At 44.7% G+C, this 17,178-nt stretch overlaps 1 pseudogene across 1 annotated transcript in view; it reads right to left on the minus strand.

The window, feature by feature from the left end:
* LOC144755516 (histone-lysine N-methyltransferase SMYD3 pseudogene) overlaps nt 1-16,804 on the minus strand; it is a 35,200-nt pseudogene extending 18,396 nt beyond the window's left edge. The window contains exon 1 of the transcript XR_013594922.1: nt 16,472-16,804. The product of XR_013594922.1 is annotated as a histone-lysine N-methyltransferase SMYD3 pseudogene (transcript). The remainder of the gene's footprint in view (nt 1-16,471) is intronic.
* Nucleotides 16,805-17,178: the final 374 nt, after the last annotated feature.

Below are 17,178 nucleotides of genomic sequence, written 5' to 3' on the forward strand. Positions count from 1 at the left end.
AGCCACTTTTTTTGAAGAGGTAGAAGGAGCTATTAGTTCTTGCACTATGACATTGCCTGATATTGACAGGTTCTTTGGACTTATTTTACCTCTTGATATGTGGAGATCGATTCGGAAGGTAGATGATAATATAGCTTATGGTGATACATGGGTGAAGTTAGAGGGAATAGATGCTGATAGAGTGCCTGCGCGGAAACCACAACAAGTGATATTAGATCTTCCCAAAGCCATTGTAACTAAGTTGAAAGCTCTTATACCCCCTAAGAAAATAGATTGGACTACATTAGAGTCTTGCAAACAGAAGGTCAATGAGCAGTTTCTGATTTCTTTATACGATTCGAAGAGACATTCCATGACTTTTGTGGGCTGTCATTGACAGAAGACACGGGTAAGCATCTGTTCATCGACAAATTTGTCACTAACATGTTGCCAGAAATAGCTAATCGCCTGAAGGGCACTGAGAATTCATGGACTACATTCTCCCCCGTCTCCCTTTTAACTATGGCCCAGTATTATGAGCATCAGGCATTGGAAGCAAAAGGCAAGGAGGATAAAAAGGTCAAGGATCTAACAACGAAAGTCATGTTGGCTCAAGTCTATCGTTCACCGTTTAGAGGTAGTACGAGAGCTGGACGTGCGATGTATTGCCCTGGTGTACTCCCTTTCCCTCGAACAACTTTGTCTTCTGATAAATGTGCATATTGTAAGGAAATTTGACATTGGCGTTCTGTGTGCCCCCTTTTTGCAAGGTCAGCAGTGTCATTGGGGTAGAGGCAGTATGAGAGGACAGCCAGGGAACACAGGAAATAGGGGAGGCATGGATAATCGTACCAGATATGAGACAGCTGAATCTAATCCTACTTCTTTTAATACCTTTGACAGACGAAACCAATACCAAATGTCTGATTACTTGACTGATGGCCCTAAGGATTCTGATTATGCATAGGAATGCCTAAGATGGGGTAAAGAACCAGTTGAGTCCCTATGTCAATGCAAACGTTTTGGGTTGTACTGATCGTTTTCTGGTTGAGACAGGAGCTACTCGTAGTGCTCTGTCTAAACAATTGGTTCCTAGGGCTCCCCTGTCTGGCGCAATGATAACATCGATAGGATTCGATGGGACTTCCCTTAGCCCACAGTCACAGCAACTTGCAGTCAGTCTTGATAAATTCACCACAGCATGTCCATTTCTGCTTTTCCATAACACACCGGATAATATTGTGGGTATCGATATGCTACAACACTCTCGGGCTACAATGCGTTGTTTCCCAGAAGGTGTGTGTGTTATTTTAAATAACAACTATTCCATTGTTGAAAGGTCTTGTCTCATTAAAGAGGATGTTGCTCTGGCATCATTACCTAGCACTTTGTGGGCTACATCTGATACCGATGTGGGACAAATGGTTATCCCACCAGTATGTATTCAAGTAAAGGAAGGTGCTTCATTGCCTCGATTGCCCCAATATAAAATCTTTCGAGAGGGTGAAGAAGCATTGATACATATTGTTCAGGATTTGATCAGAGTGGGGGTTGTGGAAGAAGTCCCCTATAATACCTGTAATAGCCCTATTCTTCCCATTTTGAAAAAAGACACGGATACTAAGGTTTATAGATTTATCATTGACCTGACCTGTGAGAGGTAAACAAGATAGTTGTTCCTCAATATCCAGTAGTCTCTGACATCATAACACTTCTTATTATGGTTCCTCCTACTGCAACTACATTCAGTGTGATTGATTTGTAGATGCTTTCTTCTCGATACCTATTCACCCTGACAGCCGTTACTTGTTCAGCTTCACTTTGAATAATCTGTAGAGCTCCACAGGGGTATACAGAGAGTCCTAGCATTTATAGCCAGGCATTGAAAAGACAGCTTGATTATTTCCCTGTGTCGAAAGTGGTGGCTCCTATTCAATATGTCGATGATATCTTGTTGGCAGCTGATACCACTGAACAGTGTGAAGAAGAAACACTGTTATTGCTTTCTTTCTTGCATCCCATCATCACAAGGTCTCTCGAAAGAAATTGTAGACAGCAGGTTACCTATTTAGGTCACCTACTGTCTAAGAAGGGACATGCACTCACACCAGATCGCATTCAAACTATTTTGTACACACCTGTACCCTGTACTCAGAAGGATGTTCATGCACTGATTAGCCTTGCTATTTTCTGTAGGCAGTGGATTCCTGGCTTTTCCCACATTTTTTAGCCCTTGTTGGCCCTTTTGACTAAAGACACTCCGATGCCTCTCCCATGGACTACTGAATGTCAGAATGCTTTTCAGCAGTTACGTCAAGCTCTTTGTTCTACACCAGTATTAGGAACTCCAGATTACACTAAGGCCTTCACACTCTATGTGATATTAGATCTTCCCAAAGCCATTGTAACTAAGTTGAAAGCTCTTATACCCCCTAAGAAAATAGATTGGACTACATTAGAGTCTTGCAAACAGAAGGTCAATGAGCAGTTTCTGATTTCTTTATACGATTCGAAGAGACATTCCATGACTTTTGTGGGCTGTCATTGACAGAAGACACGGGTAAGCATCTGTTCATCGACAAATTTGTCACTAACATGTTGCCAGAAATAGCTAATCGCCTGAAGGGCACTGAGAATTCATGGACTACATTCTCCCCCGTCTCCCTTTTAACTATGGCCCAGTATTATGAGCATCAGGCATTGGAAGCAAAAGGCAAGGAGGATAAAAAGGTCAAGGATCTAACAACGAAAGTCATGTTGGCTCAAGTCTATCGTTCACCGTTTAGAGGTAGTACGAGAGCTGGACGTGCGATGTATTTCCCTGGTGTACGCCCTTTCCCTCGAACAACTTTGTCTTCTGATAAATGTGCATATTGTAAGGAAATTTGACATTGGCGTTCTGTGTGCCCCCTTTTTGCAAGGTCAGCAGTGTCATTGGGGTAGAGGCAGTATGAGAGGACAGCCAGGGAACACAGGAAATAGGGGAGGCATGGATAATCGTACCAGATATGAGACAGCTGAATCTAATCCTACTTCTTTTAATACCTTTGACAGACGAAACCAATACCAAATGTCTGATTACTTGACTGATGGCCCTAAGGATTCTGATTATGCATAGGAATGCCTAAGATGGGGTAAAGAACCAGTTGAGTCCCTATGTCAATGCAAACGTTTTGGGTTGTACTGATCGTTTTCTGGTTGAGACAGGAGCTACTCGTAGTGCTCTGTCTAAACAATTGGTTCCTAGGGCTCCCCTGTCTGGCGCAATGATAACATCGATAGGATTCGATGGGACTTCCCTTAGCCCACAGTCACAGCAACTTGCAGTCAGTCTTGATAAATTCACCACAGCATGTCCATTTCTGCTTTTCCATAACACACCGGATAATATTGTGGGTATCGATATGCTACAACACTCTCGGGCTACAATGCGTTGTTTCCCAGAAGGTGTGTGTGTTATTTTAAATAACAACTATTCCATTGTTGAAAGGTCTTGTCTCATTAAAGAGGATGTTGCTCTGGCATCATTACCTAGCACTTTGTGGGCTACATCTGATACCGATGTGGGACAAATGGTTATCCCACCAGTATGTATTCAAGTAAAGGAAGGTGCTTCATTGCCTCGATTGCCCCAATATAAAATCTTTCGAGAGGGTGAAGAAGCATTGATACATATTGTTCAGGATTTGATCAGAGTGGGGGTTGTGGAAGAAGTCCCCTATAATACCTGTAATAGCCCTATTCTTCCCATTTTGAAAAAAGACACGGATACTAAGGTTTATAGATTTATCATTGACCTGACCTGTGAGAGGTAAACAAGATAGTTGTTCCTCAATATCCAGTAGTCTCTGACATCATAACACTTCTTATTATGGTTCCTCCTACTGCAACTACATTCAGTGTGATTGATTTGTAGATGCTTTCTTCTCGATACCTATTCACCCTGACAGCCGTTACTTGTTCAGCTTCACTTTGAATAATCTGTAGAGCTCCACAGGGGTATACAGAGAGTCCTAGCATTTATAGCCAGGCATTGAAAAGACAGCTTGATTATTTCCCTGTGTCGAAAGTGGTGGCTCCTATTCAATATGTCGATGATATCTTGTTGGCAGCTGATACCACTGAACAGTGTGAAGAAGAAACACTGTTATTGCTTTCTTTCTTGCATCCCATCATCACAAGGTCTCTCGAAAGAAATTGTAGACAGCAGGTTACCTATTTAGGTCACCTACTGTCTAAGAAGGGACATGCACTCACACCAGATCGCATTCAAACTATTTTGTACACACCTGTACCCTGTACTCAGAAGGATGTTCATGCACTGATTAGCCTTGCTATTTTCTGTAGGCAGTGGATTCCTGGCTTTTCCCACATTTTTTAGCCCTTGTTGGCCCTTTTGACTAAAGACACTCCGATGCCTCTCCCATGGACTACTGAATGTCAGAATGCTTTTCAGCAGTTACGTCAAGCTCTTTGTTCTACACCAGTATTAGGAACTCCAGATTACACTAAGGCCTTCACACTCTATGTACATGAGAGGGACGGTGTGCTCTCTCTGTTTAAACCCAGACACATGATGATAAGCAGCACCCCTGTGTCTATTTTTCAGCTGTCCTTGATCCAGTCGCTTGTGCGTTGCCTAGGTGTTTTCGAGCAGTAGTCTCTACAGCTGTGGCCATACATCAGAGTGAGGGAATAGTCTTGTTACACAGTTTACTTGTGTTCGTGCCCCATGCAGTTGATGCCCTTCTGAACCAAACAAAAACACAACACTTAACTAGTGCTCGCTCGAAAGGTTAAGAACTGACACTTTTGGACCCTCATATCACATTGAAAAGATGTTCGGCCCTAGACCCTGCTACACTATTGCCATTTCCAGCTACTCAGCCTCAGTTAGAAGAGTCACATGACTGTATATTCCTTACTGAAGAGCAAACAAAGGGTCATGTTGACCTACAAGATATGCCCCTTTCTAGTGTTGAGGGGGGACTGTGGGTTGATGGGTCTTGCTTGAAATTGCCCGGTGGCACAACATATGCTGCTTATGCAATTACAACACTTCAGACTGTAGTTGAGACAGTTCGCATTCCACAGAAGTCAGCCCAGGCAGCTGAATGGATAGCGCTCACAAGAGCATGTGAGCTTAGCACTGATCTGTTTGTTAACATCGATACAGACAGCCGATATGCTTTTGGAGAGGCTCACGATTTTGTGCTCCTTTGGAAGGAAAGAGCCTTCCTTACATCACACGGGATGCAAATAGTGCATGAGGAATTAGTACATAGTCTCCTTACTGCTTTGACATATCATAAGAAAATAGCGATTTAAGTGTAGGGCACACAAGAAAGTGATTGATAAAATAGGACAGGGAAATGCCTTTGCGGACTACACAGTGTGTGAGACTGTAATGCAGTGAAGCACTATATCTATGTACGTGATTAAGTCTCAGGCTGAACGATGGCATGATGCCAGGCAAGAGGTACTGGACATGCAGCGATCTGCCTCTGCTGATGAATTTGACCAATTGTCTAAGGAGGGAACATTGGCTGATGAGGGCTGTTGGAGGACTAAAGGCATGACCAAGTGGAAATTGCCCACAGCCTACTTACATCCTATAATTCACATGGCACATGGGCCGGCACATGTTGGAGCATCCTCAATAGCAAAACTACTTATGCAGGTTTGGGATCATCCAGCACAGCCTGCACAGCTAAAAAGATAGTCCAATCTTGTCTGATTTGTCTCCATTTGCAATACCAACTGCACCTTTTGAGGTTCTGCAAATGGATTACATCCAGCTAGAATGCTGTGATAATTTAAATTATGTCATAGTGGTGCGTGCCTTTAGTTAGTGGATTGAGGCATACACTATGAAAGATAATACAGCTCTTACTACAACAAAGGAGCTCCTAATGGAGTTCTTCCCCAGATTCTATGTTTGTCGAGTTTTGTGGAGTGACAACGGACCTCATTTCATTGGACATGTTGTTGAGTATGTTTTGAAAAGATTGGGGATTAAGCAGAAGTGTCATGCAGCGTTTCACCTGCACATCTCTGAAATGGCCTAATGCGTCACCTGCAGGACCTGAGGAAGTCTTCCCGGACCCTACGATCCCTGGTGCATCTAGATATCAGCTGCGACCCCGGAAAGGAGAAACTTCATTGTCAAAAAGACTGGTTGAGTCACCGTCCCGGGTTAATGAAAGGCTGAGCTACAAAGGGAGGGACCCTTGTAGTGATACCCGTCTCAACCCTCAGTGAAGAAATCAACGGATGCCCAGGACCTTAGGACTCCATATGTTTTGTTTTCCAACATCGAGATGAATAGGTCTGTGGAGAAGAGATCATCTGCTACGAGAATCTGTGATCGAAAGACTATGTTTATTGTTGGACTTACTTCCATTGTTATCATCATTGCTGCGATAACATGGGTTATAGAGGGAGCAATTCCTGCTCGAAATCTATTGACTGTCACTACTCCTGTCCCCATTGAGCACCATTATTACACTCTCCCTTATCATGAGCAGAAGCACCGACAGTCCTATCTCAACAATACGTTTATTCAAATGTTGCATCACACCCACAATGCTACAAACATTACCAACTGTTGGGTGTGTGGAATGATGCCAGCTCATCAGAAAAAGGGAGGAACACCTTTTATTCCTTATTTCAGCTAAATAAGGTGTGTTACCCTGATGAGGAAGGAGATCCACAGGCTAAAGGAACTGTATGGGAAATGGAGGAGTATCGCCGAGGAAACTCCACCCCACGTTATGTTTTCTCGAATATTCGAAAAACCAAAGGAAATGGATCTCGTATTATAGCTGTTACTAGAGCTCGAGCAGACCTATGTGTGAGCAGTATTGGTAGCATTCCTGCGGGGAAAAGTGATTGCACTAAAACACTAAACATTACTGGAATAAACAATAGTAGTTTTTTGTCATCACACAGCAAGTATTTTATTTGTGGAAGTAAAGGGTATTACCACCTACCTATTGGGTGGTCAGGTAGCTGCTACGTGTCCTTTTTATTACCACCTGTGTTTTTGGCTCCTGCATCCTACCACAAAGAATATAAACTGTATAATGACATTTCTAAGAACCGATAAAAGAGAACAATAAATCATGATGAGATTAATCAAACTGATACTGCACTGCAGCAGTATGTTGACTTTAATTTGGGACTAATATTCTTTGTTGGTGCGGCCTTAAACAGTAGAAAAATGAGTCGCTTTACACGTGTTGTAGAGGCTGTAACCAATCAGACAGCCGTGGCACTTGGAAAACTCACAGAAGAACTACAAATTGCGAGAATTGTGGCGCTCCAAAAAACAGGATGGTCCTTGATGTGGTTCTAGCGGACCGTGGTGGAGCATGCTGCATCATATTAATAATAATAATCCACATTTGTATAGCGCACAATCACCCGTTAGGGTCTCTAGGCGCTGGGGGCCGTCGGGAAGATTAAGCAAGCTATTGCCCAGAGTCGCATGGTGCTGGGCTAACCTGCCGCCGGAGCCAGGGATCGAACCCTGATCCGCAGATTCCAGCGTCAGTCGCCCTGGCCGCGGCGCCACACCTCTCCCACATCATTGGGAGCAGTTGCTGCGTGTATATCCTTGACCGCGACCCTTCAGTTTTTGAGGCAATTTCTAAATTACATAAAATAGCCACTGAAATCCACCCCGATTCAGGGACATGGGCTTGGACTGGATGGATCTGGACACTATTCTCTGTTTGGGGCTGGAAGTTATTATCTGGTTTATGTATATTTATTGCGATTCTGTGTTCCTGCTGCCTGTGCATCCAATGTGGTCCAATGCTTTGTTCCTTATGTATTTCTACTTGTATTCCTTGTACATCAGTTAAATGTAAAGTGCCGAAAGTAAATACTCAACTAGTAATTGATCAAGAGATTGGACATTTGATGCTAATTAATATGGAAGATACTTTTCATGTATCCTCTATTGCATAGCGATGTCTTCAGCTAATGCTAAAAGGACTGTCTGTGGAAATTGCAGGAATTACTGTTAGCATAAGCTGAAGCCATTTTGTTTATGGCATTCATTTGCATTAGCCATGTGTTAGCCATGTGATTCTGACATCCTAACTGTTGCCTGCCTTCCTATTCTGCTTGAGTCATCAACTGTAGTTAACTCCTTCAGCACTGTGCCAGAGCACTGCGCATGCTCAGAAAGGCCCGTAGCTGCTAGAATGCACCTGCTTTAGAATGTAACTGTCAGGCTGTTTCAACTGACTAAGCTGTCCTATGCCCTCTCCCACGTTGCTGAGTCAGATGTTTTTGTCTGCCCATGTTAGTCGATAGTTATTCTTGTACATGCTTGTACATCCTCTTTGAGTCTCCATGCTTATTCAGCAACAAACAAGGTATATAAACCCCATGGTCTCTGTATTCCTTGTATTATCTCATACAGTGCCCGATGGTGTTGTATCGATGTAGTTCCACTCAAGAGTGATTAACAAACTTATTTTTTTGATATTCCAGCCTCTGTGCCAATCTCTATCTTGTTGGTTTAAGGACCAGTTGACTGATAAGGGTGAACCTCTGCAGCAGTGAGCCCCTAAAAATGCTTATTTTTCCACAGATCAAGACATTGGGGTCGATTAGGATCGCGGACGGACTTGAGTCCGTCCGCGACCCCTGAGGAGGAGGGAACGTCCGCATGGGCTGCGGCGTTCCCTCCGATCTGATTAGGATGTGACCGCCAGGGTGGCGGTCACATCCTCTATCTCTAACATTGCGGCGGGTGCAGCTTCAAGCTGCACCCGCCCCAATGTAAAAAATGCATGCACAGCATTTGCGTGCACAAAGCGGCAGGCACCGCGCGGTGCCTGCTGCATTGTGCACGCAAATGCAGGGGGGTACCATAGGTACCCCCCATGTGCACCCACCACCCCCCTTCACCCAGGGGGCCCGCAACGGGCCCCCGAAGTGAAGGTCCGTATGCTTTTCCATGGCGGCAATGCCGCCGTGGAAAAGCATATTTACACACACATCATAATATGGCGGACGGTGTCTCATAGACACCGCCTGCCATGTTATAGCTTTTCCGCCGCGGTCGGAAGCCGACCGCGGCGGAAAAGCGGCGGACGGATTTCCAGACCCACCAGCCATCCTAATTTGGCGGTGGGTCTTTGGAGTCTCCGCCGCGGTTTTTCCGCATCCTCCAGGCCGGCGGACACTTCCGCCGGCCCGGAGGATGCGGAAAAACCACCATCCTAATCGGCCCCATTGTGTGGCAATTAGAAAATTGTATCTACCAGTCAACAAAGGCAGATTAGCGGTCCCAAATCTGGAACAGTATTACCTGGCTGCCCAACTGCAGTGGGTGGCCAGATGGATGGCAGATAGGCAAAGAGAAGATATGGTGACCACGCTCCCACCCGAGCAACTCCCAAACCTGCGGAGCCTTTTCCACCCCTGTTGAAGAACTAAACCTCTAGACTCATTACTGCAGCGGGAGGCACATAAATGCTTTCATAAAGTACTATACATGACCCGAACATTCACCCCGCACGTGCCCGCCCTCCCACTAGAAGGAACCCCCAGGGGCAAAACAGTCACCTCAGTGACAGAATTACAGCACTGGCCGGAAGCAGGAATCCAAGACGTAGGAGATTTATACTGCGAAGGGGCGCTGCGTTAGCACACTTCACATGTGGAAGAAGAGGAATTACCACCTAGACAATTCTTATTGCATCGTTCACTCATGGCAGCACTTGCAACCACATCGGGGGACTTACCGGTCACACACCTTACCATTCAATATATACATGTCATCGGTCAGGGAGGTCACTTGATCAAGTGGTTTGCAGCCTCATTACGGCACCATACAGCTGCTCATCTGATGCCTCTAAGACAACATTTGGAAACTGAGATGAGCCGCCAGTTTTCAAATTCAGAATGGTCCTCAATATTACAGAGCCCCACACAAGTCCCTAGAAATATGCCTGTGCGCAGGATTCAATTATTTATTATGCACAGAGCATATCTCACACCAGCAAAGATTAACCAGTACTTCAAGCGCCAAGACGCTCAATGCCCCAGATGTTCGCTCACAGATGCAGATGTATTTATTTATTTATTTATTTATTTATTCAAAGTTTTATATAGCGCGAACAGGATCCTTACAGATATCAGAGCGCTTTACAAAGACAGGGTAGGGGCAGTAGGAGTCAACAGAGATAATGGGAACAGCATAATAGTCAATAGCATGGTAATAACATGGTTAATAAAAACATACATAAAACCAATCCATATACAATCAGGTAAGGAAGTAATATAGGACAGCACAGGTCATTGATCCCACTACAGAGGTGTACAGGTGAATCAGTAAACCAACGTGTATCACATCTTGGTCGGTAGTAAGAGAGTAGCGTAGTGGTGCCCCCAACAAGTAGAGTATAGTGCCAGGGGATATTGCGCAGTGATACAAGCAATGAAGAGTCTCTGAACCAGCATCTATAACGATCAGGAGATCTTGGCCAGAAGGATGGTTTTCACCTCTTTCTTGAAGAGTGCAGTGGAGGGGATCAGCCTGATTTCAGGAGGGAGCGCATTCCAGATCCTGGGTGCCATTCCTGAGAAGGAGCGCTTGTAGGTTTTCACTTTCCGGAATCTACGAGGTTTCAGGAGTAGATTTTTTGTACTCCTATTGGATCTCGAACCTCCTGATATAGACAGCTTTTGAGCGAGGTAGTTGGGTGCCTTGTGGTGCACGGCCGCGTGTGTCATAACTGCAATTTTTAGATGTATTCTGGCCTCAAAAGGCAGCCATTTTAGAGTCTTTAAGTCTGGGGATATGTGCGAATGCTTTCTAGAGCCAGTAATGAGTCTCGCGGCAGCGTTCAGGGAGGCTCTTAAGGGTGCTGTTGTGGCTAGTGGGAGACCGCTGAGGGCCGCAATTCCGTAGTCTATTCGAGGGATGACTAAAGCTTGTACAGCAGTTTGGAAGTCTTTGGCCGGGAGAAAGGGTTTAATTTTCCTCAGCGTGTTAATTTGAAAATTAGCTGCTTTTGTGGCTTTGCTGACGTGTTGCTGCATGTTGAGCTTGGCGTCGAGTGTGATGCCTAGGGATTTCGCCGAGTCCACAATGGTAGGTTGGACATTGAGTGCTGTTAGGTTGTTGAGCCAGGTTTGGGTGGTGGAGATTTTCGCCGGGGGTGTGATGAGTAGGAACTCAGTTTTCAGAGCATTTAGTTTGAGGTGATTATCGGCCAGCCAAGATTGGGTGTTAATAAGCGTGGAATTCAGATGTTTGATATCTTCCGGGGATTGTAACTTTAGATAGAGTTGTGTGTCATCGGCGTACATATGGAATTGAACATTGGATGCTTGAAGCAAGGTGGCGAGCGGTTCCATAACGAGGTTGAACAGTGTAGGGGAGAGGGTGGACCCTTGTGGGACACCTAGATCTGCAGGCACAGGTGTAGATAGCACATTGTCGATCTTGAACCTCTGAGACCGATTGTGAAGGAAAGACGAAAACCACTTGAGAACAGTTCCCGATAGCCCCATTCTAGTACTTAGCAGCTCCAGCAAGTTCTCATGTTTGACCGTGTCAAATGCTGACGAGAGGTCAAGAAGGATGAGGAGGCAGGACTCATTGCGATCCAGAATTTGGAGGGCGTCATCAATTATGTGTGTCATAGCTGTTTCCGTGCTATGTTTCGCTCTGAAGCCTGATTGATGATGGTTGAGGAGGTCAAATTGATCAATGTGTTTTGTTAGTTGGAGTTGGACACATTTCTCCAGCAGTTTGGCCAGGGTGGGGATATTGGTGATGGGCCGATAGTTGTTTAGGTCAGACGGATCAGCTGTAGGTTTCTTGAGTATGGGCGTGACTTGCCCCACCTTAAGGGAGTCTGGAATGTGGCCTTGTTGCAGAGAGCTGTTGATGATCTTGGTCCAGAGAGGGAGGAGCAAGGGGATAAAGTCTTTTACAGCATTAGCAGGTAGAGGGTCTGTGAGGTGATTAGAGGGCTTCAAGGTGCAGAGCAGTTTGTATATTGCTTCTTCTGAATAGGTATCGAAGTACTGCCAGGATGCCTTGTTTTTAGGTTGAGTGTCTGCCATTCTGGTGTGGTTGGGGTATCGGCTTACATCTATGATGAGGTCATTTTTTATGTTGTCAGTCTTTAGTTTGAAGAAAGCAGAGAAGGCTTCACAGTGTGGGGTGTCGTTTGTTGAGCTGTTTGATTGTGTGGGTTGTGCCTTTGTTTGGGTCTTGATTAGCTCGAACAGCTTTCTTGGCCTGTTCTTCGCTTGGTCCAACTGGCGGCTGAAGAAGTCCGACTTTGTGCGCTTTATTTTCCTACAGTAGGCATTTCTCTTGTTCTTAAGCTTTTTGAGATGCAGCGCTGAAGGGTCCGATCTCCAGGTGCGCTCTGCCATTCGCATATTACGCCTTTCATCATTGAGTCTGTCATCGTACCAGGGGTTAGATATTTTGGTGGAGACTCTCTTCAGTTGCAGAGGGGCGACTTCATTGACTATTGTGTTCATAGAGTCAAGGTAGTGGTCAGTCAGTGATTGAACATCTGAGGCCCCTGAAGGGGGAAGGAGGAGGTTGCCGATGTGGGGAGGTAGGGTAGAGGGATTCAGATTCTTCAAATCCCTTTTCCATGCTTTGGTTTTGATTGGTTGAGTAGGGTTAGGTTTAACTTTTTCGTTGATAAAGAAGGTGATAATGTGGTGATCTGACCAATCGCAGGGTAGAATCGCCTCCAGTTGAATAGCGTTCTCTTTGGCAATGATGAGATCGAGTATCGCGCCTTTGTCGTGTGTTGGTTTATCGCATAATTGGGTGAGGTCAAGCGCATTGAGGAAAGTTTTGAGACTATTCACCACGGTGTCTTTCTGATCGTTCCAATGGAGATTGAAGTCACCCAGGTAGACTTGAGTGGTCTGCCGACCGGCATTGGAAGTGATCAGGTCCATGAATTGTTGAGTGAATATGAGCTTGTCACCAGGCGGGTGATAGATGAGATGTAAAGCACAGACTTGTTTGCCCTCACTGGTGATGTCGAGGCAGAGGAGTTCATAGGAGGAAAGGGAGGGGGAGGTGACTTGAGTAACGGAGAGGTTGCTCCTAAAAATGCATGCAATTCCCCCGCCCGTCTTGCCAGGAGACCTGTCCAGCCTGATGATGTGATAATTGGGGGGGACTAGTATGTCCATAATCGGGGTAGAGGCTTCAGTGAGCCACGTTTCCGTTAGAATGGCTAGGTCCAGATCCCTATCTGAGACGAGATCCGCGATGTCGGAGGAATGTCTCTGGGCCGATCTGCAGTTTAGTAGGATGCATTTGAGTTTGGGAGAGAGAAGGGTGGTCGAGCTTTCTAGTGTGAGGGGAACTTTTCTGAGGTTGTTAGGGACGGAGCCTCTGTTGTTGAGTGTTGGGGGCCTTAGAGGGTTTGTAAGAATTGTGGGTATGGGGATGTGTGAGTTGGAAAAGTCTTTTACCGGACCTGGGCCATAAGAGCGTAGGAGAGAGCATAGGTCGCGGTCCGACAAGGAGTTGAGAACACGACGGGGGCGGTGGGAATTATTGCGCACGGGGATAGTAGGCCATTGCTGGTTACACATGCTCTGGGAATGCCCTGCTCTAACAAAAAACTGGAACACAGTAGTAGAGGATTTGGCACACTGCACAAACAGAGTCCTCTCCCCAGAATGGCACACATACATATTACATATACCGCAGGGGACCGTAACAATAAGGTAACGTCCCGTTTCCTTGACATAGGGATTGTGGCAGCAAAAAGACTAACCACTAGAAAGAGGATGGCTCTGCATCCCCCGCACATATAAATGTGTAGAGACGCTCTAGGATTATTTGAGCTAAGGCAGAGAGTGTATCGCTTCGTAGACAAGACACACTGGGGCGACTTAAGATCCCCATTTCCAATAGCTGGGATGTGATTCTAACTGAGTTGTCTGTGTCCAAAACAGAGACGAACCCTCAACGCCCCCAACAATAACGTTGACCCAAGAAGTAAGAGAAAGGCTATTGAATTAGGTAAAAACAATTACACATTAAACAGCAAAGATAGAACAGACGGCAACAAGAGGCGGCCCTCCTCACAGCCCAACTAACACTATGATATAGTCATTGACTATGTACAAACATTCACACAAGAGCCAAGGTGCCCAGGCGAAACCATTACAACCCAGAATAATAGCCAGCTTTTAACACCCGTTATCGTTATATTTTTTTATCCCTACGCAAGGTTTACCCTGTTTTTATTTATAATTATAGATGAAAAATCTGGAAGCAAAGAACAAGTTACACACACTTTTGAGAAATTGTACAGCTTTGAAAAAAATGAGCAAAATGTTATAAATGTAATAAAGTGTTAATCATCACAAAAACGGGCTGTATGGTGAATGGAAGGGGAAAAAACACGATGGTACTTTATGTTCATTAGATAGTCGATTTGAGCAACTATAATAAGCACCAACTGGATGTATATGAGAAATCAATGTATAACTTGATATAATGTGCAAATGAATAAAAACAGATTGTTTTCTTTAAAACTTGCTCACACTTCTCAAGAAATTGATGATTGGCTTAGAGGTATTGAAACTTCTGTCAATGGAAAGGATGTAGGAAGTAACAGAGCAAATGCTTTGGAATTGAAAAAAACTAGATTTCTTGATGTAGTGAAACTCAAGGTAGAGTTGGAGGATAATGAGCCGTGCAAGGATTCACAACAGAGCTTTTGTTTGACTGAACACTAATCAGTGTGCTGCACTGCACATTTACCAAAGTTTTGCAACAGTCTTGGCTGAAATTGCTGTAGGTGTGCAGTGTAATGACCTTGATGCTTCTATTTGTGCGTCCTTTCACATCGCACCACGAGCCACTTCCATGGGCCCCAACATCACTAGCACTTTCACTGCTGCTGTCTTTTTACATGTAACCACCAATTGGCCCATCTCTAATGGGAAGACAGAGCTGGAGGTGTAGGATGTAAGCTGAAAGCTGCACCTCTGCCCATTCGTTCTTAGGGATCGGCGAGCACCAGTGGAGTACCAAGTGTGTAACGGGCCATACTGCAAGCATGAGATGTAATGACTGGAACAGTCTTGTTTATTGCAACAGCTGCTCCATAAGGAGCGTCCGGGCGCTGTGAGCTGGGGGGAGATAACAAGTGGCTTAAATATTGAAAAGATGCATTTTTAGCATTTTCTCGAATGTGGCCATAGTAGGATAGGAGCCTGTGAGATAAGGGCCCTCTGTTGCCTTCTATGGCTGAGTAGTAAAAACATCCATAACTGCGGTGCAGAGGGCTCTTTAAAAAAAAGGTGGGTTTTGGTGCCACTGCACCTGTATCAAAATTGATACCTAAATCCTGGAGACCACTGCAGCATCACACACCAGCACGGTTGATAGACCCCAACATCCTCCTTGTGATATTATTTTATGTAATGTAGCTGCTGTCATGTCATTTCTTGTTATATATGTAGCTGCTATCTGTTCTGTTATTTCATGCTCTGTTATGTGATATGTAGCTGTTGTCCTTTTATTTCATGTTATGTAATACGTAGTTGCTGTCTGTCCTGTTAGGTAATATGCAGCCATTGTCCTGTCAGTTCATGTTATTTTATCGAATGTAATATGGTGCTGCGGTATGTTATGTTGTTTCGCTCCTGTTTATGTTATGAAAGTTTGCTCCGGTCTATGTTATGCTATGCTGCTGTTATCTAAGGTATGTCGTGTAGCTGCAGTCTAGTTATGTTGCTACTCTCTACGTTATATTATGTTGCTGGCGTCTATATCTATTTTTGCTGGCTCTATATCTTATAGCTGCTGTCTTTTATGCTATTTTATAATTTATTATGTAACATGTAGATGTTGTTTATGTTATTTCGTGTTATGGTATGTAGTATTTAGCTGCAGTGTTTTATGTTGTGTAGCTTCTGTTTAAATTATGGTTATGTTGCTCCTGCCTATATGAAATGCTAAGGTGCTGTTGTTTATAGCATGCTAGGTAGCTGCTCCATGTAATTTTAAGGTATGTTATATGCAGTGGTTGCTTTCTACATTGTTAAGCTATCTTAGGCAACATGAACCTGCGGTGTGCCTTATGTTATGTTGCTACTGTCTATGTTACACTCATACTACTGTTCAAGTTATGTTATTTAGCCACTATCTTATGTACTCTCGTTGTGTAGATACTTGTCATATGATGCTATATAAGTGCCTTTTTTGGCTTATTTGCATAACAGATCAGCACAATTTACCGAATTTCTATGACATAAAAATATCATTAATACTATTCAAGCCCTGTTCACGAAAACTGACTCCTGGCGACAAAATGTCATTTTTACGTCGGGACGGAAGAAACGATCTTCCGGGCGCCCTGGTTGGTTCCTCCTTCCTTCTGCCTAGAGCTCCCGTCGCGTGACCCCCATCCCACCTCTCGCTCGCTCGCTCGCTCGTTCGCTCTATGCTGTTCCCGCTTACCTTCCTGCTCCCCCGCCGCCTTTGCTCGCTGTCCTCCGCAGGGCTCTCCCGTCTTCTGCCTGATCTCACCAGCGTTCCCCCAACCTCTTTTTCTTGCAGAAGAAACGAAACTTACGCCAGTATCTTCTAATGAAAATTGTTGCTGCAGTAGTTTCGATTCCCTTTCTCCTCAGATAGAAAAGAAACAAGCATCGCCAACGCTAATAGGTGTGGCTCTTGTTTGAGAAGAGAAAAAAAAGTTTTACAAAGCGCCTCACTATGCGGCCCCCAGAGGAAGTAAAGGTCGCAGGCCAGTCTTCCCCTAGGGAATTTGCGCGAGACCGGAAAGACAAGGTGGAGGGTGGGATTAGGAGGGCAATGGTTGGGATTTAGAAGAGGTATAAGAAATTGGAAGAGGAGAAAACAGCCTCTTCTCAACTCCTGAGCACCACGGGGGGAGGGGGGATAAAAACTTTGTGGTCGGTCAGTAGGTGGGTGGTTGGGGAAGGGGCCGATTGGTCGATCGGCGGGTTCGCCCAAAATAAACAGACCACACACTTTATAACCATTGCAAAAAAGGCCACTTTATTTAGATCAGGTAAACTCTCTGAAACTAAGATATTCTTTATTTCATTATGCATGCACAATTTAGTAAAATGGGCCAAAACCTTTCACTTTTACTTACATGTTGAACTTTCTTGACCAAAACCATCAAAATATATCTTGTT

The sequence above is a fragment of the Lissotriton helveticus genome, chromosome 5_1, assembly GCF_964261635.1.
Source record: "Lissotriton helveticus chromosome 5_1, aLisHel1.1, whole genome shotgun sequence".
Taxonomy (NCBI): domain Eukaryota; kingdom Metazoa; phylum Chordata; class Amphibia; order Caudata; family Salamandridae; genus Lissotriton; species Lissotriton helveticus.